This window comes from Poecilia formosa, unplaced genomic scaffold, assembly GCF_000485575.1.
Source record: "Poecilia formosa unplaced genomic scaffold, Poecilia_formosa-5.1.2 Scaffold64, whole genome shotgun sequence".
Lineage (NCBI taxonomy): Eukaryota > Metazoa > Chordata > Actinopteri > Cyprinodontiformes > Poeciliidae > Poecilia > Poecilia formosa.
Window position 1 is genome coordinate 244,515 of NW_006800003.1, and position 6,128 is coordinate 250,642.

Consider the following 6,128-nt stretch of genomic DNA (forward strand, 5'->3'; position numbering starts at 1 on the left):
GCTCCAAAAGTCAATTATGGTGAAAACTATTATTAGTATTGGACAATAACGGATGCTAGGCAATGTGGCTTAAAAATAAAATCTCCCGATCTTTTTCATACCAGATCCGATTTCAAATTTACATTTTTAAAATTTTTTAAAGCATTCTTTCAATTAAAAGTCATTTTAATGAGGGGAAAAAAAAAAAAAAAAAAAAAAACACTGCTTGGACTGATCCGAGCTCAGTTGGCTGAAGAAACCCCTAAATGACAACTACAGATCCTGCACTTTATACACTCTGGATTGTAAATCAGAGCAATACAGCAAAATCCAACTACATTTAATAAGTGCTGAACAAGGCTTGTCTTCCATTTTAGTAGCCCGACTCGTGATTATTTGTAATCTTACTGAAACTTCCTATTATCTGCACTACAGCTGTGAATCTTGTGTTGTCAGCGTTTAGTGGATCTAGCATTGCCTCTAATCTGGATTATCCTCCATTTAGACCTCTGAGTGAGAATAAGAAGGAAATCTTGTCAGGGAGATCAAGAGGAAAGATCAGGAGAGTTTGGTACAGACGGTACACTAACAACGTTATAAGCGATTTATACTTGGATGTGTCTAATCTGTTCATATTTGTGTGATCTGTTCCTGCGGGTCGGTTTGACTCGTTGTTGTACATTGCATCCATTAAATCCAAGTTCATTTGTTTTGAAGTTAACAGTTCTTGACAAATACAAATTATAGGTGTTGAGGGAATTAAGTACAAGCACAAGATGCTAGCAGCTCTGTTTACTACTGTAGTTCTGCATGAGCAATAAACACAAGATGCTGGATGAATCGCTTTTATAAAACGTGCTGTTTAATGTAGCAATTTCAGTAACTGTCATAACCAAGTTACCTTAGATGTCCTGCCAGCTCTCTTTTTGTAATCTTGTACTTTATTTGTGAAAAATAAATGCATCTTGTTGCATCACTTTTTGTGTCTTTCTTTCTTTCTTTCTCTGTCAAGTCCAAATTCTTCGGCGGTTCCCCCCCGTTGTAATAAAGATTTGTTATGATCCTTTAGGGTTTCTGACACGGTCACAGCAGGGGTAGAAAACATCCGGAGCTTTTGCCAAAAGCACGAGAGGAGAGACTTGAAACTGCGAAACTCCTTTTGTGGTTTATTCAAGTATTGTTCCCTAATTGGAGCTGAAAGTCTCCTTCAGGGGAAACTGGGTTTGAGCATAAATAAAGTGGTTAAAGATGTCTCACTCTTCAGAGGGAATACATGTTTGGGCATGTTGTCATCTTGGCCTGAAGGTCCAGCGACACGAGCCCCCTCCACCAGAACAAGACGCCTCTCCACAGGGTCAGCTGCTGGCCCTAAAGGGGCCCACTCACCCATGACTTAATGCCCCCAGGGTCCTTTGTCCTTTAGGCTGTTGGTTTTACAGGCCCATTCACTCGGTCACCCCCCCCACCTTCCTCCCACGAATGGCGTGAGCCAGACAACATGCCAACCTGTTCTGTGCTGCAGGAGCAGCAGCAGCACGCGCTCATGTAAACAGTCGACACACAGACACCTCCCTGGTCCTAACCGGAGATGTCCAGCAATCCTTCAGTCTCAAGTTTTATGTCGAATCAGAGATAATTCAGAGTTCTTTAGGTTTTATTAAATGCTTGTAAGCGGTCAACATCTAACCGGCAGTAGATAACTGACTGGTTTCGTACCTTTTTAGTAGAGCCTTGCTGTAAAGGGAAGCATTTTTACATCAATCTGAATCACAGGTGGATTTATTTTTAGGGAAACATTCAATACGACTGAAATCTCAATCAGTGAATGACTCCACAGCCCTTTTTTTATTTATTTTTGTTTAATTCTACTTAGAAATGCTTTTTGCACTGTGGAAATGACAGAGAGCCTCAGAGGAATATCCCCCCCTCGGCCCCCCCAACACACTTGTAGGCATGTGCACAAACTCCCAGGAACACACTTTGGCTTTATGTGTGTGCGAGACAGCAGATGGGAGCCCATTATAAGGATGACAGCGCAGTCATCTGGCAGGCAACCCGTTCCCCCTCCTCCGCCCCTTCCCCCAGCAGACACCCAACACAACGCAGCGGGGAGAGGACGGCCTTTTAGGCGGGAGACTCCACAGCCCCTCCGAAGTGTGTGTTTTAAAATTGGACTGTGGTGTTTGCAGGCCAAATTAGGTCACCGTTTCCACTGCTTGCACACTTGCAAGTCCCTGTGAGAAAGATCCAGGCACAAGATTATTTTCTAAGGTAAAAGTTAAAGATTCTATGGTTTTTATTTTAGGATTTTTTTTTTGTTTTGTTTTATTACAAATATACATCTGAAAAGAGTGATGTGCTTTTGTGTCCAGTTTCTCTCAGAAGTAAAATCCAGTGGCCTTCAGAAATCAGCTGATCAGTTAATAGCTGAAGTGCTGTTTGCAGACTGTCACAAACCACATAGGACTCAGCAAAAGTGGAAGAAGGCGCTCCGGTCTGATGGAACCATATTTGAATTTTTGGTCTACATGCAAATAGGCGTGCGTGGTGGGAAACAAACTCTGCTTACATCTCCAAAACGCACTGTTGAACATGTTTGAAGTGCAGTTTTGGCAGCGTTAGAACTATTTTCAGTTTTAATGGAAACATGGACGAAACTATCTCGGGAGAAAACTCTGTTAGAGGCAGAAAGAGACTTGGAGCTGGGGCAAAGGTTCACCTTCCTGCAGCTCAACAACCATAAACTGGTTCAGATCAGAGCGTGTTTAGGCGGAAAATCTGTAGAAGCATGTGTGAAGACCTGAAAACCGGTGTTCAAACCGGTGTTAGCTAAGCCCATCTAATCTGACTGAGCTTGACCTATTTCCAAAAGAAAACAGTCTAAAAGTGGCAGAGACCTTCTCCTCTCCCTCTCCCCTAAAACGATCTGCAGCTGTAACTTCAGCAAAGCTCCAACGTACCGACTGAGATGCATATAAATGCAAGCCACACTTTTCAGATTTTTACTTTTACAATATTTCCTTCCACTTAGTAATTACACACCATCTTGAGGTCTGTGCTTTGTAGACAAAATGTGAAAGAAATCAAGGAGCTTGACTTCATTTGTAAGGCGTTGCGAGATTTTCCTCATTGCTAAGTACAAGCCACAGCAATCCCCTCAGATTTGGCTTCGGATGACCGGAGTCATCGTGTCTCTCTCTCTCTCTCTTTGCAACTTTTACACCCTTAGTCCTGTGCAAAACGTGCCTCCCCACTCTGTCCACGGAGCAACTGCCTCCTACAACAAAAGATTATACAACAGAGAAGATCAAACAACAACGAGGAGGGGAGGGCGGAGGAGTTTCCTGCATGGATGTCAAGGCCAAGGTTGGGGTTGAGTTTGCAGTTTGCTTCCACTGAAAGGAGGTGCGATCAACAGCCGCAGGGCCGTTCTGAGAAGCACCACAGAAGAAGATCCGCAGCAGCCTCTCGAGAGCTGCTTTTGTGTTGCCGGGACAACGGGCACCGTTCCTGCTCCTCTGGCGAGGCTTTCGGCAAAACTAGCTCACACTTCCCTTCCTTCGCTTCTGGCTTTTATTTTTGCATCGCAAAGAAAATGGAGGTTCACAGCGTTTGAGACGTGGAAAAAAATAAAATAAAATGTTGCATGAAGATTAAACCGGGGGAGTCGTCATGTGTTTTTTATTGTCCTCATAATGGCTTATGTAATAAGCAAAGAGTATATGAGCATACAAACGAAAGCATAGCATGACATAGCATCACTTCTTACAGCTAAAAATATGTAATTGCTGCCACTGTAATTACAGTTACATTACAAAAATATATATCAGGAAAATCTCTGCTCACCCTACAGACTCAGCTGGCACAAATCAGCAGAAACAAGATAAGCCAACTTAGTTCATTTTTGGGTTATATATAAGTATAAATAAACAGGAGATTATACATTTTACTACCAGAACCTTTGCTGAGAAAATAAGCTTACCCACAGACAGCATTCCCCAAGGACAGGCAATGGAAAATACTCTGAAAATCGTGGATTACTCTCAATTGATAAACAATATTCAGCGACACGTGTCATCCTCAGTTATAGAGCAGCCTTGGTTTTGATCAATGAAAATCTGTGTGTAATAATGGTCCAGTCATTCGCTACATGCGCAAAGCTGGCAGAAACAAGGGGAATGAATATTTTAGTGTAACCAAGTGGACTCCTCTTGACTTGGCTGCTGCTTTGTGCCACAACGTTCTCCACCGTGTGCGACGAGACGGCAGCATTCATTACAGCTTCTTTTCTTGTTGAAATTTAACAAAGACAAGAACAGTCGACTTCAGGCTCAGAACAAAGAGGTTCAGACCGGTTTTTTTTACACACAAAGAAAGAAAGTTTCTGAAACCCACCTAATCTCAAAAAAAAAAAAAAAAAACACCGCCTATAAAGTCAACTCCTCTCAGTTACCATGGACACAGAAAGGTTTCTCCTCAGTCACCCTCGAAGGCCCCATTGGTGGCTCCGTGGCATTCGCTCTTTTTCCGACACTTGGACAAGATCCTGTGGAGCAAACTTGGAGATCTGTGCAGCTGAGGTTGGGGGGCCACGGGCTCCTGCGGAGGACTTTGGGGCCTCCGCACCAGGAAGCGGCCGTCGTGCTTAACCTGGCTCGCATCCAGCCCTCCTCTGCCGCTCCCCCTCCTCGGCGCCTGCAGAATGTGTCCACTGGGGGACAAAGAGGAAATAACAAACACAAAGGCCCTGTTTATTCCCTGTGACCTAAATTAAGCTGCCGTAGCAGACAAGAGGTTACAAGAAGCCGAGCAGAGGACTCGAGTCTGGATTTGCAGGAGTTTGCGCAGAGCAGCTTTTACTCGTCCTTTAGTATATTGATATCTATCATTTAAAAAAAAAAAGGTTAGAAGAAGAAACAAACATTTCCCTCACTCCTCAAATAAGAGGAGATTGGCTTCTGTGCATGTGTGTGTGTGTGTGTGTGTGTGTGTGTGTGTGTGTGTGTGTGTGTGTGTGTGTGTGTGTGTTTGGGGGGCTTGGCAATCATTGCGCTTTGTTATCTAATGAGAGGAGAGAGGGGCCACCTGTTCAGGGGCGCTGGGAGGAGAGCAGCGGGATCGGATCTGGACATGGGGGGGGGATGTGAGGAACATCTGCTGGATACGGAGCGTGAAGCGCGGTGTGCGGACTGGCTAAAGGTTGGGGGATGCGTGAAATTGTTCAAGTGTTTATTCTTTCATCCCATACCTGCAGCGTTCGGTGTTGACTCTCAGAGATGAGCTTCTCTGCAAGCCTTTGGTTGGCAGGTTAGTCTGAAACGAAGCGCAGATGACAAATTTAGGCGTATTTAGATGCATCTTGATTTTTTTTTTTTTTTTTTAAAGTTAATCTCCAGACCCCACGGAAATCTCTGCTTCAGTTCAAACTCTGCTTTGTTTTGCTCTGAGGATTTTTCTTTTTGCAGGAACACAGAAATGGGCCCATGTTGTTCAGTATAGGATTAAATAGCCATAGATTCTGACAAAAGCATCAGCATTTTGAACTTTTTAAAATCTTCTCATGCTACATCCGGATACTTTAGTTCGTTTTCATCAGGATTACATGTGAAAACGCAACCTAAAATAGATGAAAGAGGAATAAAGCATGACATTTAGCCCGACTCCAGTCCTTGAGAGCTGCCTTCCTGCAAACTTTACTTGCATCTTTGCTCCAACAAACCTGAATCAAATGCTTGCATTCCCTCGCCAGCTCTCATTGAGCTCTACAGAGGCAATGAGTAATGAGTCATTCATTTGGACTGCATCTAAAAAAAAAGTCTGGCACCCTGTCTAAATCAAAGCATATTCAAGAATAGAATTAGAATGGTCCAGTCAAAGTCCAGACATAAAGACAGTTGAAGTAAGGCTTAAAATAAATAAATAAATAAATAAATAAATAAATAAATAAATAAATAAATAAATAAATAAATCCATGTTCAAAAACACTATTCAGTGTGATTAAACTTAATCTGTTTTATCATGAACACTGGTCAAATATTTCAACCTCTGGAGCTGAAAAAAAAGTCTGGCACCCTGTCTAAATCAAAGCATATTCAAGAATAGAATTAGAATGGTCCAGTCAAAGTCCAGACATAAAGACAGTTGAAGTA